Here is a 17,462-nt window from a genome sequence, read left to right on the forward strand (position 1 = left end):
ACACTGCTACATCAATGTTTATAGCAGCTCAGCACCACATAAACTATGGAATCAGCATAGTTGCCCTTCAACAGATGGATGGATAAAGAAAATGTGGTACATTTACACAATGGAATGTTACTCAACCATAAAGAAGAAAAAAATATGGATATTATCATGCTAAGTGAAATAAGCCAATCCCAAAGAACCAAAGGCTAATTGTTCTCTCTGATATGAGGATACTAAATCATAATGGGGGGGTAGATAAAATTAGAAGTACTTTGGGTTAAACAAAGGGGAATGAAAGAAAGGCAGGGGGAATGGGAATAGGAAAGTTAGTAGAATGAATTGGACATTACTTTCCTACACATATATATGAATACATAACCAATGTAATTCCACATCATGTACAACCAGAAGAATGGGAAGTTATATTCCTTAAATGCATAATATGTCCAAATATATTCTACTGTCATTTATAACTAATAAGAACAAACAAAAAAAGTCATTTTTAGGTAAGAATTATCATTATCCTCCTCATCACATTTGTCTATTTGTCATTACCATCCCAATAAGTGTTAGTCTTGCTCCCTCTCTCTAAAGCGCTCGCACGTGCACAAATACACACACACACACACACACACACACACACACAAGAAAATTCTTGGACCTGATTGCCTAAATATTGGAATTTCCTTGCTACCAACCTCTTTATACCATATCTGAAAATGCAAGCACCAAGGCTTTTTTATTTGACAAATTATTTACAAAATGTGCTTCCCTCTCTCCCTCTCTGCCTTCCTTCCAGCCTACCTTCCCTCCCTCAACAGTTACTGGGCATTTACTATGTACTAGCACTAAATGATATTGGAGATAAAAAACGGAAAAAAGTAGTGGTCTCTGATCCGTGCCTTCCACAAGACCTAGAGAATGGGTGAGCTCAATGCTTGGCAGCCTTAAGCTAAGTATCCTGGGGGATAAGAGGTTTGAGGAAGCAAAGAAACTGGACCACAGAGCTACTGATGGCACATCACCAGGATGTAAGGGTGAAGGAAATTACTAGTCCAGGATTTGTAGCAATGGAAGGCAAGAACAAAATGTGATTAAAGGTATACTGGGTTTAAAGAAAGGAAGAGTGAATGCATTCCACTGTCATATATAAATTAAAAAAAGAAAGAAAGGAATGGTGATCAGCAACCTCTCCAGGAAGGTAAAGATAGCTCTGCTCTCCTCTCGATGTTTCTGTTTTGATCTATCTCTTTGCCCCTGCCCCCATGCATACACACCCCAGATTTGAATTATGGGCCAAACCTTAAGCTTGCTCTGTGTGATTTCAAGAATCAACTCTTATTACCTGACCCAATGATGATTTAACACCACACAGAGGTGCAAAGGTTTTCCTTTGCCTGGGACTCTGAAGTGGTTAAAAAGGTAGCATCCCTGAGGTGTTTATGTTACTGAAAAGCAAAAAGAGTAGATTTATGAACTCTGGCGGATGAGTCATTAGGACGAGCTGAAGTTTCAAAAACAATCAATAACATAATTGTGTGAAATTATGATGCCTTATAAGGAGGTCACAGTTTTCCTGCTTGCTTGTGGTACCTAACATGGTAACTTGTTGATTAAACTTGCTAACTTGTGGTGAGTGGAGGTACCACTTCCTTAAAAGTCTCTATAAGAAGTTAAGAGGGGTTAATGCTGAGGGGTTCTCTGTAAGAGAACTGCTTATTCAAGTGAATACTTAACAAAAGAATAGCCTGAAGGACTTGGGAACAACTTAGGGCTCTTGCCTTCAGTGTGGTCCAGGAATGAGCCAATAAGATCTCAATAATCCATTCAAACCTACCTTGGTAGGTGCAGTTTTTAAGTAAGCAGAGTTCTAATATCACACTGGTTTCTGTACCAGCAAGAATATTTCCCTTGAGAAGAGTTAACTGGATTTTCTACTTCAAATTCATCTCATGTGACTTGGACAGTGATTTTTTTCTAGGGAATGGATCTTTTCAGTTGGACAAACTGTAGCATAGGATGAGAGAGAAAAGGAATTGTAAAGTCCTTTTTAAAATACTACCTTGTCCTCCTTAACTATATACCCCTCAAAAAGAATTCAAGAACATTGTCATGTACTACAGAAGAAGAATTCAGTATTATAAAAAGACTATCTTTTTCAAGAAGGATGTACTGAATTTGAGATTTGTGAACACTGGGATCCATACATTATGTCCTTGTGAGTCTTCTATTTATTAATTCTTTTGCACACTTTGGGAGAATATTTGGCTTAAATAAAAAAGTCTGTTAAAGAAGTTTAAGAAATGATAATCATCTTGTGGTGCATATTTACATATGTGTATTATTATTTAAATGATTATATGAAAGTCCTATGATTTGATTGTCCTTTTGACTAAATTATAGTTTGAATTAAGAATTTAGTGCATGCAAATTGTGCATCAACTAATGGCATATTATAATATGCTATTATGGGGACTTCAAAACCGCAACTGAAAACTTACATGAAGGCTTATTTTAAAAATTTATTCTTCTACATCATTTTAGAAACATATATAACCCTTAGCTATTAAACCAATATTGAAAAATCAAGAAAACATCACATATATCTATAGGTTTGGTTGGATATGCACTAGCTTAATATGTATAGAACTGTGTCTCTTTTTGTGCTGTCCTCAATTAGGTGGATGCAAACATAGATACAACATATTACCAGTGTCAAGCTATTGATTTAATAAGCACTTACCTGTTAAAATGTACTCGGATCAATTTGTTTTCAGCTTTGGTTAGGTGACTACGCAGCTGTCAATCCTGTGACTTTGGAAGTTTGCTTGTGATGAAACAAAGCACCCAAGGAAAGAACAGCAGAGGTGAATGCAGGAACTGTAGCTTGGTTCATTAAGGGTAGTTTCATATCTGAGAAGGAATGTGTCCTCCACAGAGTGTAATCTTCATGGCTGCCTCCACCCATTTCAGATGTCAGTTTCTCCACAGGATGTCAGTTTCTCCACATCCACTCTTGAGGCCTCAGCTTGGCAACTGCCTCTTCACTCTGCATCCCCTCACCACCCCAGTTCCACTGTAGCTTTCTATCATTTGAGGCTCCCATCTGTCCTCCATAGTAAGGGTGCCAGGCTGGACTCTTGTGGACTGGTGTACTAGGAAAATCCAGTACTTCATTACCATGCAGCTTAGATGCCCCAGAGCACGAGCAATCAATGCAGCTCTATGGGTGAAACAGTTTTCCCTGAAGATTTGGGAACTAAAGAAAGTTAATGACAACCACTGCCAAGAGGTCACATGTAAGGGCATATGTCATTTCTCCCTTGTTCTTGAGCCTTCTCTTACTTTCCTTCCAAAATGTGACCCTCTCTTTTTAAGAAAAACTCTACTGTTGACCCCCACAGGGACTTGTCTTGCCCTAGTTTTGTACTCTTTCTCTGAAAGTGCAATCAATAAGATGAAATAATCTCCAACCATCTATATTTTCAACCTCTGAGTTGTTCACTCTGGAACAACATGGAGGAAACATCAGCAGAAAAGTCAGTCTGGGGGACTTTGTCATCACAAATGTGGAGTATCCAAAGGTTTAAGGTATAGTCATGATTTTCCCCCTTCCCAGAAATAACTAAAGAAACACACACACACACACACACACAGCCATCTCAGACCACAAGAGTCTAAATCCACAGACTATGACATTGCATTTGTGACAAAAAGATGAGATACACTTGACATTGTTGTACAGAGCAGTTAGTTCCCTCTAGCTTACCTCAGTGGGTGCTTTGTTTTCTGAAACTGAATTTTTTTCTTTCAATAATTTTAGTTCTTGAGCCACCACTGTTGGCAGACACTGCAGATAGCTTATATTAATACTGAAAGTAATCTGGAAAAAAAAGAGATATTATTAAGTCTTTTAGAAATGAGGAAACAGTGTTAAACCATTTGAACAAGGTCACATGGATAGAAATCTTATCTTATGCTTTCAAAATCCATGCTGTCTCTACCCTGATGCTACAGCACCTCTGCCATACTTCTGAGAGCCAGTGATCAGTCATTCCCAGCCCCACCGGGACTTCATGTCACAGGCGTGTGTAGGGCGGGCCTACTGGGGAGTCCACAGCACCAAGACAACACACTCCAGGGACCCTTAGCCTGAGTTCAAATCCCAGCCCTGCCACTAGCCAGCTGCAGAGAGAGAGCCAGCCCCAACCAACTTACTGTGCAAGCCACCTCCCTGCCCCATGTTACATCGTATCTTGTAAAGAAATTTGGTGACATAAGATGTCAAGGCTGGGGCCTGAGATTTTAGCTTAGTGGTAGAGTGCTCGTTTTGCATGTGGAAGGCATGGGGTTCGATCCTCAGCATCACATAAAAATAAAAGTGTTGTGTTCATCTACAACTAAAAAAATATTTTTTTTTAAAAAAAAAGAAGATGTCAAGGCTGCTCAACTGACCTATACATGCAATAGTTCACAACAATAGGAACAAAAATTATTTTAATTGCTTTTTTTTCACGGAAAAGAATGAGTTTACAGAAGTGACTCTTCATAATTAAAAATGATTAAGCTTTTGGCTGTGTTTGGGAGGATCTAGAAGCTGTAATACTACAGTAGGTTAATGATTAAAAGGATAAAAAGCCACTACATGTACTTTTAGACTAGAAAGTTAACAAATTAACAAGACTGTTGGCAATGGGAAAACCTTGAGTTTTGACTGAGAATTTAAACTGATATTAAATTTAAAATTTTTTTTGAATGGGCATCTATTTAACATAATCAATATTTAAGACTTATGAAAGACTATTTAGTAAAAAGTTTATGTCTTGCCTCTGTTCCCCATAAACTTTTCTTTCCTAATGAGATCCAGTGTTTTCCACTTATTACGTATGATTCTAGAGTTAAGTTCTAAATGTGCATATGTGTTGCTTTTACACTTCAGTTTATTTTTTTTCCTTTTTTATTATTAGTTGTTCAAAACATTACAAAGTTCTTGACATATCATATTTCATACATTTGATTCAATTGGATTATGAACTCCCATTTTTACCCCGTATACAGATTGCAGAATCACATCGGTCACACATTCACTTTTTTACCTACTGCCATACTAGTGTCTGTTGTATTCTGCTGCCTTTCCTATTCTCTACTATCCCCCCTCCCCTCCCCTTCCCTCCCCTCCCCTCCCCTTCTCTCCCCTCCCCTCTCCTCCCCTCCCATCTTCTCTCCCTACCCCATCTACTGTAATTCATTTCTCTCTCTTGTTTTTTTTTCCCCTTTCCCCTCACTTCCTCTTATATGTAATTTTGTATAACAATGAGGGTCTCCTTCCTTTACCATGCAATTTCCCTTCTCTCTCACACTTCAGTTTAAAATAACATTTTATTTTGAGGTAAATGTACAACCACAATCAATTATAGGAAAAAATAGATCCCCTATACTCTTTATCCAGTTTTGCCCAATGATAATTCATATTATAGTGCTATGTAATTTTATTTCATAGTACAGTATCAAAACTATAATACCACACCAGAATATTGGTCTTGATGCAGCCAGGATACAAAAATATTTACATTAATCACAAAGATGCCATACATTGCCCTTTTATAGCCACAGGTACTTGCGTCCCATCCCCATTTTCTGCTTCATTCCTGACAACCAACTATCCGTTCTCCATTTCTAATATTTTGTCATTTTCCAGAATGGCAAATGGAAATAGAATCATGTAATTCATAGTCTTTTAAAATTAGTCTTTTTCTGTCAGCAAAAGCCACTGGAAATTCATCCAGGTTGTTGCAATATGAGTAGTTTGTTCCCTTTAATTGCTGAACAGAATGCCACCATATAGATGTTCTACAGTTCAGCTCTTCACCTAGTGAAGGACATCTGTTCATTTCTAGCTTGGAGTCATTATGAGTAAGGCTAAATGTTCTGAGCATTCGTGTACAAATTCATGGATAAATATACATTTTTGTTTCTAATAAATGCTTAGAAGGGTAAGAACTGCTGGATCTTATGTGATTACATGTTTAATTATTTTCAAATTAATTTTCCAGATTGTTTTTCCAAAGTGCTTCCCAGTGACTGTACAATTTTACATTCTAACTGGTAAAGTACAGGTAATTTAGTTTCTCTATGTCCTCATCCGCATTGGGTGTTGTCACTGTGAGAGTCAGTGGTGATATTTTGTGGTTTTACCTTTCAATTCTCTAGTGGTTAATGTTCTTGAACATCTTTTTGTATGCGTATTTGCCACCCATATGATCTTACTAGTGAAATGACTCTACTATCTTTTGCACATTTTTGGAGTACTTGACTTCTTTACTGTTGAATTTTATGACTTTTATTATATATTCTAAGTACTTGTCCTTAGATATGTGGTCTGCAAATATTTTTGCCTACTTTTTAGTTTGTCTGTTTATCTTTTTGACAAAGTCTAAGTAGAGCAAAGGATTTTAATATTAACAAAGTCCAATTTATCAATTTTCCTTTAATGAATAATTTTTTTCATGTTAAACCCATGAATGTTTGCCTAGCCTCAGATTCCAAATGTTTTATGCTTGTATTCCAAGTATTTTATAAGCTTTACATTTTATACTGAAATCTGATTCACTTGAGGTAATTTTTGTATAAGGTGTAATTTTTAAGGTAATTTTTGTGTAAAACCTAAGTTGGTTTTTTAATTATTTATTTATTTTGCAATTTGTTGAAATGTCTGTCTTTCTCCGTTCTGTTGCTTTGGCATCTATGTCAAAAATCAGTTTGTTGTATTTCTGTTAGTTTATTTGGTTGTGTCTACCCTTCCATTAATACTACACAGCCTTGATTATGATAGTTACGTAAGTTTTAAAATGCAGTCTATCTATTCCTCCACTTTCTTTTTCTTTGCCAAGATCATTGTGGCCACCACATAGATTATGAAACTGACATTTTTACTAATTAAGCCTTCCAATTCACAAATATCTCTCAGTTTAGTTAGATTTTTTTAAATTTATTTTATCAGTTTTTTTTCTTTGTAGTTTTCAGCACCCAAGTCTTACATACATTTGTTTGCGTTTAGACCTAGGTATTTGCCATTTGAAGTGATTGGAAATTATAAGTTATACTCTAATTTTTATTTTGATCTTCACATATTCATGGCTAGTACATAACTAGATTCTTATACATTTACCTTGTATCTTATAACTTTGCTGAATTTACTTTTTAGAGTGCATTTTCCTTTTTGGTTCTGTTTTTAGATTTCTTGGGGTTTTTATATAGATAATATGTCATCTACAAATTGAGGCAGTTCTGTTTCTTCCATTTTGTTTTCTTGCTTTACTGTACTAACTAGATCTTTCAACACTGTGTTGACTGAGAGTGAGAACAACTTTGTTAATATTAATTATTCTTTAAACATATGGAAAAATTCTCCAAAGAGATCATCTTGGCCCAGAGATGGCTTTACTTGAAATGTTTTAAATTATAAATTTAATTTCCTTAAGAGGTATAGGACTATTCATATTATCTTTTTCAAATTGGTGAGTTGTGACAGTTTGTACCTTTCAAGGAATTGGTTAATTTCATCTAAGTTCTGAAATCTCTGAATGCAAAGTTTCATATATTTTCTTATTATTCTAATATCTGTAGGGTCTGTATTTATAACCTCTGATGTGTTCCCATTATTGGTTTATTGGGTCATTCCCATTTTGATCTTCTCTCTTTTAGTAACTCTTGCTAGCGGTTTAACAATTTTATTGATCCTTTCAAGGAAACAGATTTTTGTTTCATTCACTTTCTCTTTCATTTTCTTCAATTTCACTGATTTCTGTTAGTATTTCGATTATGTCCTTTCTACTTGTTTTCCTTTGAGTTTTTTATTTTTCTTTTTTTAAATATTCTTGGTATGAGAGCATAGATTATTGATCTGAGTTTTTCTTCCTGTAATTAATGCATTCATTTAGTGCTATAAATTTCCCTCTCTGCCCTGCTTTACATGTGTCCCACTCATTCTGTATATTCTATTTTCATTTTCATTCAGTTGAATGAATTCTTTTCTCCCCCTTGAGTCTCCTTCTTTTATCCAGGTGTTATTTAGAGAGGTGATGTTTTGCTTCAAGTACTTGGATATTTTCTTGTTTCCTTTCTGTTATTGACTTTCATCTTGATTCATTGGATTAAAAAAAATGCTCTGCATAACTTCAATTCTTTAATATTTGTTGAAGTTTGTTTTATGAACCAGGATACACCTTCATAGATATTCAATGGGCACTTGAAAAGATTTTACATTTTTCTATTCTTGTGTAATGTTCCATAGATGCCAATTTATTCTTGTTGGTTGATGGTATTATTGATTCTTTCTGATTTAGTGTCTAGTTCTATCAAATGTTATTTGTGTTTTCAACTATAATTGTATATTTGCCTATCTCTCTTTTTAGTTCTATTAGTTTTGAGTCCATATCTTTTAGCTCTGTTGTTTGATGTATATACATTGGGTTTTGGGGTGTATTGACAACTTTATCATTATGTAATGTCCCTCTCTGTGTCTGGTAATTTTATTTTCTAAGGAGAATACTTTATCTGATGTCAGTGTAGCTATTCTTGCTTTGTTTTCAATAATATTTGAATGATGTATCTTTTTTCCATCCTTTTACTTTCAATCTGCCTGCCTATATCTACGTTATTATATTCAAAATTATGTTCTTGTAGATACAGTTTAATGACTTTTAATTCCACTCTGCCAATCTTTTCTTACTGTGTACTTGGCTATTTATATTTAATGTAAATTTATTTGTGTATGTGTGTGTGTGTGGTCTGGAGATCAAACTATGGCTTCACATATGCAAAGCAAGCACTCTCACACTGAGCTACACTCTCAGTCTAAGGTAAGCATTGATATCATAGGCTTAAACATGTTGTTTTATTTTTTGTTACCTCTTTGTTCTCTTTTCCTTTCTTGCATTCCCATGTATATTGAGCATTAATTTTAGAGTTCTGTTTTTATGAATCTATAACATGTTTTGACTGTACCTCTTTGTGGAGATTTTAAGTGGTTGGTTTAGGTATTACACTATTCATACACGATTTATTACTGTCTGCTGGTGCTATCATATTGTCAGTTCAAGTTTGAAAGTTTTCTTCCTCCTTTACCCTCCATTACTTATAACTATCTTAAGTATATCCTCTATATACATTAGAATCACATTAGACAGTGTTATAATATTAGCTTACTCCATCAAATATCAACAGTAAAAGGAACTTCTATCGTTCTTACCATACTTATTCTTTCTTCATTTATGGTGTACCAAAATTCCTTCTTTTATTGTCTCCCTTCTGTTTAAAACTTTCTTTAATATTTTGTTTAGGGTTGGTCTGAAATTGACAAATTCTTTTAGTTCTTAACTTGCAAATATCTTGTTTTTTCCTTTCAGTTCTGAAATATATTTTAGCTGGTATAGGATTCTGAGATAATAGGTTTTTTTTTCTTTCAGCAAATTATTTGTGGCTTGCATGGCTTCTGATAAAACATCTGCTATCATCTGAGTTATTTTTCTCTGCTTTAGTCAGTTTTTCACTCCTATGACCAAAAGATCCAACAAGAACAATTTTAAGGATAAAAAGTTTATTTGGAGCTCACAGTTTCAGAGGTCTCAGTCCCATAAGTGGCTGACATTTTATGGGGTATGAGGTGAGGCAGAAATGTGTAGCAGAGGAAAGCAGCTGGGAATATGGCTTTCAGGAAGCTGAGAGAGTGGGTAGTGTCTACTCTACTCACAGGAACAAAATATAGATCCCAAAGGCACACCCCCAACTCCAGTGATCTACATTCTCCAGCCACACCCTACTTGCCTTCAGTTATCACCCAGTTAATCCCTGTTGGGGATCAATGCACTGATTAGGTTAAGGTTCTCACAACCCAATCATTTCACTTCTAAACTTTCCTGCATTGTGTCACACATGAGCTTTTGGGGGACACCTCATATCTGAACCATAATGTTATAGATGAACTATAATATTTCTCCTGCTGCTTTTAGGATTTCTTTGTCATAAATGTGTGTACAATGTGTTTTAGTGAGTATTTTGGGAAGATTTTCCTCTTTAGTATTATTTTTCAGCTCTTGACCTTTTGGCTTGCCTTTTGCAAAATTTGGAAAGAGTTTGACATTTATTAACAGTAAGTTCTCAACACTATCATCTTTCTCCTCTCCTCCAAGACTCTGATGACATCAATGCTACACCTTTTTCATAGTCCTACAGATTCCCAAGAATCCACTTGTTTATTTATTTTCTTAGCCTAATATTCCTCCGTTATTTAGATTGGATCATTTCTACTGCCTTATGGTACTTCCTGAAATAATTATTTTCCAAATTATTTCCTTTGTCATCTTCATTATGATTTAGAGCTCATCCATTGCATTTTTTAGTTCACTACTGTATTTTTCAGTTCTAAAATTTTCTTTTCATTTCTCGTTATATTTTCTATTTCTTTGCTGAGACTTCTTTTTTCTTTTTTTTAGGGCGGGGGTGGGCAGGGCAGCAGTACTGGAGCTTGAACCAAAGGTACTTTACCACTGAACTAAATCCCCAGCTCTTTTTATTTTTTATTTTGAGGCAGTTTTGGTAAGTTGCTTAGGCTGACCTTGAATTTACAATTCTATTGCTTCAGCCTCCTGAGTCACTGGAATTATAGGCTTGCCCTATTATGCTTGACTTTTGGCTTGGACTTTCTATTTCTTCTATGAATCTTTCTATTTTTAGAGGGGTGAAGGTGTGTTGCTCCTAGGTTTAATCATTCCTCATACCTCAGCCTAGGAGTGCACCATTGCATCTTGCTTCATTTTCTGTGTTTCAAACATTCTTATAATAGCTTGTTAAAGCGTTTTTATTGTAATTGCTTAAAAATTTTTGTGAGAGAATTCTGAAATCTTTGTCCCCTCAATGCTGACACTGCATCTATAGATAGTCTTTTTTCATAAGTTGAGATTGTTCTGATTTTAATGAATGATCTTTAACTTGAAAATTTTGTGAGATGTTGGGTTTTATTTAAGCTTCTGACCTCAGCACTTCTCTGGGCACCTCTGGCAGAACAAGGGAAAGTGCAGGTGGTAATAAATGTCCAGGTTCTCCACTCAACCTTTGTTGGTACCAGAATGAGGGGACTCCTCATCACTTCTGGGGAGGTGGGTTAGGCAGGAATCTGGCTTTCCAACAAGCCTCTGTTGATGCCACCTGCGTGGAAAATGTCAGGATTGCTTTGTTACTGCTCCTCAAGGTGTTTTCACTAACATCACTCGACCTCCTCTGACTCTACCCATCTTGTGCCACTAGATGGAATGGAAACATAGACTTCCCAGGGGCTCCCACTAACACCACAAGGGAGAGAAATTTATTTTACTTCTCAGTTAACCTTCTCTGACACCAGTGAGGTTTTGGTGTTGAAATGCCCACAGCATAGCAAAGGTGAAAGTTCATGCTTTTCACTTGGTTTCTACTGGGCCACAGTTTTTAAAGTTAATTAATCAATTGAAAAAATTTTGTGTGTTTTACTGGAATAGAGTGATTATTATCTAAAAGTTTCTTTGTGGTCTTCCCCTTTCCTTGTCCTTTGGCTAAAGAGTGTAAGATTTTGTTAGACTTTTTTCTTTTCTAGCTTCATTCATTGTTATTTTTGCTATCTTCTCTGACATCAATTCTGTTATATATGAGGCAAAAAGAAAATCCAGTGATTTCACAATTGTAACCATTTTAAAGGGAGATGTTACAAAAAACCTCTAGTTGGTTTGTCATTATCTCTATTCCTTTCAGTCTTCTTACATTTGTTTTATATGAAACATCCAGGATTTTGCATTGTATTTTGTGGGAAGAACAGGGAGAAGTATATCTACTCCATCTTCACAGGAGAAGTCTCATTTAATTTTAACACAGAGTAGAGCACATTTTTTTCCATAACATTTTTTCCCCACAATGATGTAGTATGAAACCCATTGTTTTATACATTATTTTTATTTACTTTTCTATTTTGGAAGTTACTTCATATTAGTTTACATAGACCAGTGTTTGGGGCACATCTTGACTAAGAACAATTAATATTGATAAACTTTGTTAATTTCACTTACTTCCATGATGAAAATATTGTGATTTGAAAGAGTTATGTGATTCTCAGGCCCCACGGAGGGAAACTCCCGAAATTTCTCTTCAAACAATCGTGGAGCTTAATTTTGCAAGTTTGCATGTCAGTTATTGGAGTCTTGGGCCTCATTTTCCCATATAAACACATCTTCAGAAAATCAAAGAAAGAATCATAAAATATTATGACACTAAATTATAATTGTATAATTACTTGTCTGCCTTATTTACTTGACCTTCAATTCCTCGAGAGCACTGTTTTGTCTTCTCTTTGTGTTCTCAGTTACCTACACAGGTCTGGCACATGGTATGCTTCAATAAGTCAGAACTGGAAGGGATTCTGAAGATGTTCTGGTGCTCTCTTTTGTTAAAAGGAAGACTTTTCCTCACCCCTAATGTTTTCATCTTCATTGAAGTAGATCTACTTATATCTCTGTTCTATCTCTATCACCTCATTTTATCCCTCCCAAGGAAAGAAGTAATCTCACTGGAGAACTAAATTGGGCATGCTCTCCTTAGCTGCTGTCCTTGCCTTCTTGGGGATGAAGCACCTACATGGATGTCAGTGTTCCTTAATTCCTGAATCATGATGAGAGGAGGCCTGCCTGATCAAAAGTTGCCTATAGGTTTTTTGTTTTTTTTTTTTTTAAAGTGGGGTGCCGCAGTCTGGCTGGGCACAATTCAGGAGCCACTTGTCAAAAGAAACGAACTTTATTTTTAGAACACACACACCGCACCACACAGCTCTTCAGGAATTCCCTCAGAGCCCAACTGCCACCACAGACTTCCCACAAGCCTCTCCACCTCCCCCACTCCTCCTGCTCTTAAGGCTGATTGGCTGGGTCGTGTGGGCGAAGCCAAAAAAAAATCCCCCAATGAGCAGCTCCGTGGTCTGAAAGGGCGGGGAAACAGCCCAATGAGCATCACCGCAGAGGCAGCTAGAAGTTTGCTGGGGCCGCTGTGAGCTAATCATCATCTGGCAGCTGGAAGTTTGCTGGCAGCTGGAAGTTTGCTGGGGCCCCTTCAGCTGTGGCTCTCAACAGTGGGGCCATTGTAATTTTACACTAAACTATGTCCTCTAGTTTTACCGAAACAATTGGCTACATCTATATGCCTTTTTCTTATTTATCTGTTTATTTGGAATGAGGCAGGGAATATGGGTGCTATTTATTAGTACCTCTTGAGAGCCTGTGTCTCATCTCTTAATTGCAGATGAAGGAACTGAGGCCAAGAGAAGTAAAGTTTAACTTAGCAAAATTAAGGTGATAATTTTTGAGTACTTATTATTTGCCAGTGTAAGTATTCAGAGACTCATATACAAACACAACTCAGAGATGTTTCTTAAGAAGTTTATAATTTAGTGACCAACCCCAGGTCCCACAGCAAGCTGCTGTCAGAGCTGAAACCCAGAAGACATTTACATAATTTACACTATCTTATGACATTTACTTTCAAATTTATTCTTGTTCCTTTTCTGCCTCTATTTTCCCTATTTTTATAATATAATTAAAAGTCAAATAGAACTTTCCAGGCAAATTAGGGAACTCTAATTATACTTTGTCTATGAAAAAAATATTTTGGAAGTCACATAATTTAATTCTCTGATCTACCTTGCTACTCTGTACACAGGAGGGACCTTTGACCCTCATCTGGAGTATGCTTATAACCTCGCTTTTGGAGGTGGGTGGGGAGACTAAAGAGAGGCGGGGAGCCCTGTTCATAGTGTTTGCCAATTTCCATAGTGTAAATATACCCTCCATAACTGATTTAAGAACCAGCTTGCAACATTCCTGAAAATTTAGCAATCAATTCTCCTGACTCAGATAAAAGCTGGCTCTAGCAGCTTTACTGCAGGATCTTCTTCCCCTTATTTCTATTAAAACAAACTAAAATTTAATGAGCATCTATTATATGTCAGTCTCTGGGCTTACTTTGGGGGTTAGACATAGTTCATGTCCAAAGGGAACACAGAGTCCAGAGGGAGAGACAGTCTGTTTCAGCACTCTGTGGAAAGTGTTAGATGAAGAAAGGACAAACGTTGATAGTAATCAAGAATCAAATCACTCTTCCCAGAGGTTGTGACATCTACACTGAGAGCAAGGGAATGGGTGGAAACGAGTTGGACTCAGAGGCAGGAATGAAGAATGTTCTATGATTAGGGAACAACTGTGTACAGGCTCAAGTGATAAACAAGAGGGATGTGAATGTTGAGTTACATGTCGTGTAAAGTGAGCTGAAGAGCAGTGCGCATCTCCTTCCTGAAGCTCTCTTTTGTTAGAAGAAAGACTTTTCCTTACCCCTAAAGTTTTCATCTTCATGGAAGTAGATCCACTAGTAATTACATCTGGTCTATGTCTATCACCTCATTCACATTTCCAACCTCCAGCTGGACACCTCCGAATGGATATGCTGCTGTCCCCAAATCTGGTTCACACAGTACCCACTGTCTCATACTTCTAGGGTTGGATAATATGATGAAACATTGATATTTGATTTTTTTAAAATTTTGTACTTACCCTTATGTTTGTTGCATCAGATGTGTAGCAGGGCATAGAGGAGTTGCCTAACAGAATGTTTATTCTTTTGTCTTCTTTTTATTGCCAATAGTCTGGCCTAGAGAGAGGAAAGAGTTTGCTGGCAAAGGAAGAGTGTCTGGAAAAGACAAAAGGAAGAGAAAACCTTTCCCTAAGAAGAGATCCTTCTGTATCTGGACAGAAGAGGCAGAGATCAGCATGTTACATGAGCCCTTCAGTATGAATGACTGAAGATGTGTGAGGCTTAGCAGACCGGTATCAGACCTCCAATATTTCTCTGGCCTCAAGAAGTGCTTGAGCTAGGGAAGAGCTGAACAGAAGAACTAGATATGTATGGCAGAGCCATCCCATCTATGCAGCATGTGGCCATAGGTGGCAGTTCTAAGAGAATATGAAAGAAACCTCTGGTGGACAGATGAGTAAAAGGCAAAGGGCCTTCCCCCACTCCCTGTCACCACCACCCATTCATAGCACAGAATGGTATATGCCCTTGGAACTTTGTCTCTACCCAAGGGAGTGGAGGAAACCCTGAAGAAAGATTAAAGCCTTGAAAGTGAAATAAAAGGATATGCTGAAACTTGGCACATTCACATTCTGTGTTTTACCCTGTTTTTGGTGTCTTGGTGGGTAGACTCCTGCATCCTGTTTCCCTAGTTCTTATGGCAGCTGCTTACGGGTTTGGCCAATGGAAGATACTGGCAGGGAATCAGAAGGCGGAGAAGAGAATTTGTGGTATATTTTCTCCTTCCCCTGCCGTAGGTGCTGCTTTGGCGGTGACTGTGTCTCCTCTGTGCAGCAGTTCCCACTAGCTGGCCACACTGCTTGGCCCCAGGGCTCCAGTAACCCTGCCTCCTCTCTTATTTCCCTAGCTAGGGGCTGTGGTTACTAATTTCTGGATTACTTCACTATCCCCATGTTTAGTTTCTGAGATCTTCCATCTCCCTGTTACCAAATCCTTGCTTTCAGTTATCCCTGTTTGTAGATATTCAAAGTGGTCTCTGTTTTCTTGGTTAGACTCTGTTTGAAACAGGTTGACTCGTAGAAAAGGGGATGTGGTATTTCTTGCACACCTGTCTTGGTAGTTTCTGTTTTATATCACTATGTCGGTATCAAGTTCATCTATCCTATTCTCTCAAGCTGGTTTTATTGCTAGGTGAAACTGTTTACATCAATGTATAATCATTCCCAGACAACTGACATTTTAAAGTGATTTTTTTTTTAAGAGGATGACTTGAGGCAAAGATAAAACTATACAAGGGGCATTTGAGATGGAGCATGTGAACTCTCAGGTTCAGAAGCTATTCAGACCACAGGTTCACTTCTGTATTTGGGCCTAATCTTTTTTAGTGTGTCATTTTTTTTTCTTTATAGATTGACTAGGTCTTCATAGAACAAAAAAAGAATTCTGGGAAGGACTTCTGCATTATTCCCATCCCACAAATCCCCCTCAGCCACAGTCCTTGAAAGCTCAAACCCCATCTACTTAAGATAGTACTCAGTCACAGCCTTTAGGTGGCACAGACATATCCCTGATGAGGCCACACATAAAGCTATTATCAGCCATTATTGCCTGGTGAATTGGTTTATTAGGTATTTTTTGTAACACTCAACAACTGACCCAAGTTTTGATTGGGTGAAGTGTCAGGGCTGGGATGGAAGCACAGAGTACCACCCAGAAAGAGATGCAATTTGGAGATAATTCCTTTCAGGAGGACTAGCTGTGAGCCTAATAAACTAAGTGGCAAGTCAGAACTTTATTGCTTTTGGCCAAAGAACACTGCCAAACTTTCAGAACAAAGGGCAAGTACAAGGCATTTTTTCCTGAAAAGTTTATATGATTTCAGATAGGAAAAAATGAAATTAAGTTTCTGAAAATAAAATATACAATGTTTTGGAGTTGATTTTATGGGAATGATCACCAGAACAATAAACTATTGTGTCGAACAGTTTAAAACCTGAAATAACTTTCAGTGTGTTAAGGTACTGATGGAAAGGAAAAGTCCACTCAGACTATGTTGTGCTCTGTTTTATATTTGAGATGTTATGTGTGTGTTGGAAAACAATAACCTATGTTTCCAAATTTGATTTGAGAACATTCATGAAAACATTCTCTTACCTCTACTTTCCCATGCTTACTTTAGGTCACACAAAAAGCCCTACTACAAAATATCTTCTATCTGAGCAGCCTACTGGTGAAACTGGTGTGTTTATATTTATTAACCTTTGTATTATCATGGACATTATATATAGATTCTGGAACAAGTGCTCTTTGAATTTGTATAAATGTACACCAAAATTTTATTTGTTTTAATCTTCAGATAAAGCATTATTGCTGCTTTTTAAACAACCAACTCTTGGTTTGAGATTGTGACTGGTACCTAAGTTTACAACATTTATAAATTCTGGGGTCCACACTCTGAATTCACATCAAGTCAGCTACTTATTAGGTATGTGACTTCAAGGAAGTGACATAAATTCTCTGCATCTTTAAAATGTATTTCCGAATTGTTGAGAGATGTAAACTTGGAAGTGCATTTAAAAAGACCTGGCCTATAGTGAGCTCTAAATAAATGGCAGTAAATATTCTTATCACTGAACTCAATCAGTCTGGCAGAGATATGCATAAAGATAATCTTGATCAAGAATATAATTTCTTACAAAAATAAAAAAGATCAAGTCTCCAGATTCAAAAATAGTTACGCCAATCAGAATATGAACTTTACCCCCATCCGCAACACACACACACACACACACACACACACACACATTTAATGGATATTTAATAGTTTTTAAAGATGACATATAACTTCATGGTCTTCCAGTCTTTTCTATTTCTGT

This window comes from Ictidomys tridecemlineatus, chromosome 1 (assembly GCF_052094955.1).
Source record: "Ictidomys tridecemlineatus isolate mIctTri1 chromosome 1, mIctTri1.hap1, whole genome shotgun sequence".
In the NCBI taxonomy this organism is placed as follows: Eukaryota; Metazoa; Chordata; class Mammalia; order Rodentia; family Sciuridae; genus Ictidomys; species Ictidomys tridecemlineatus.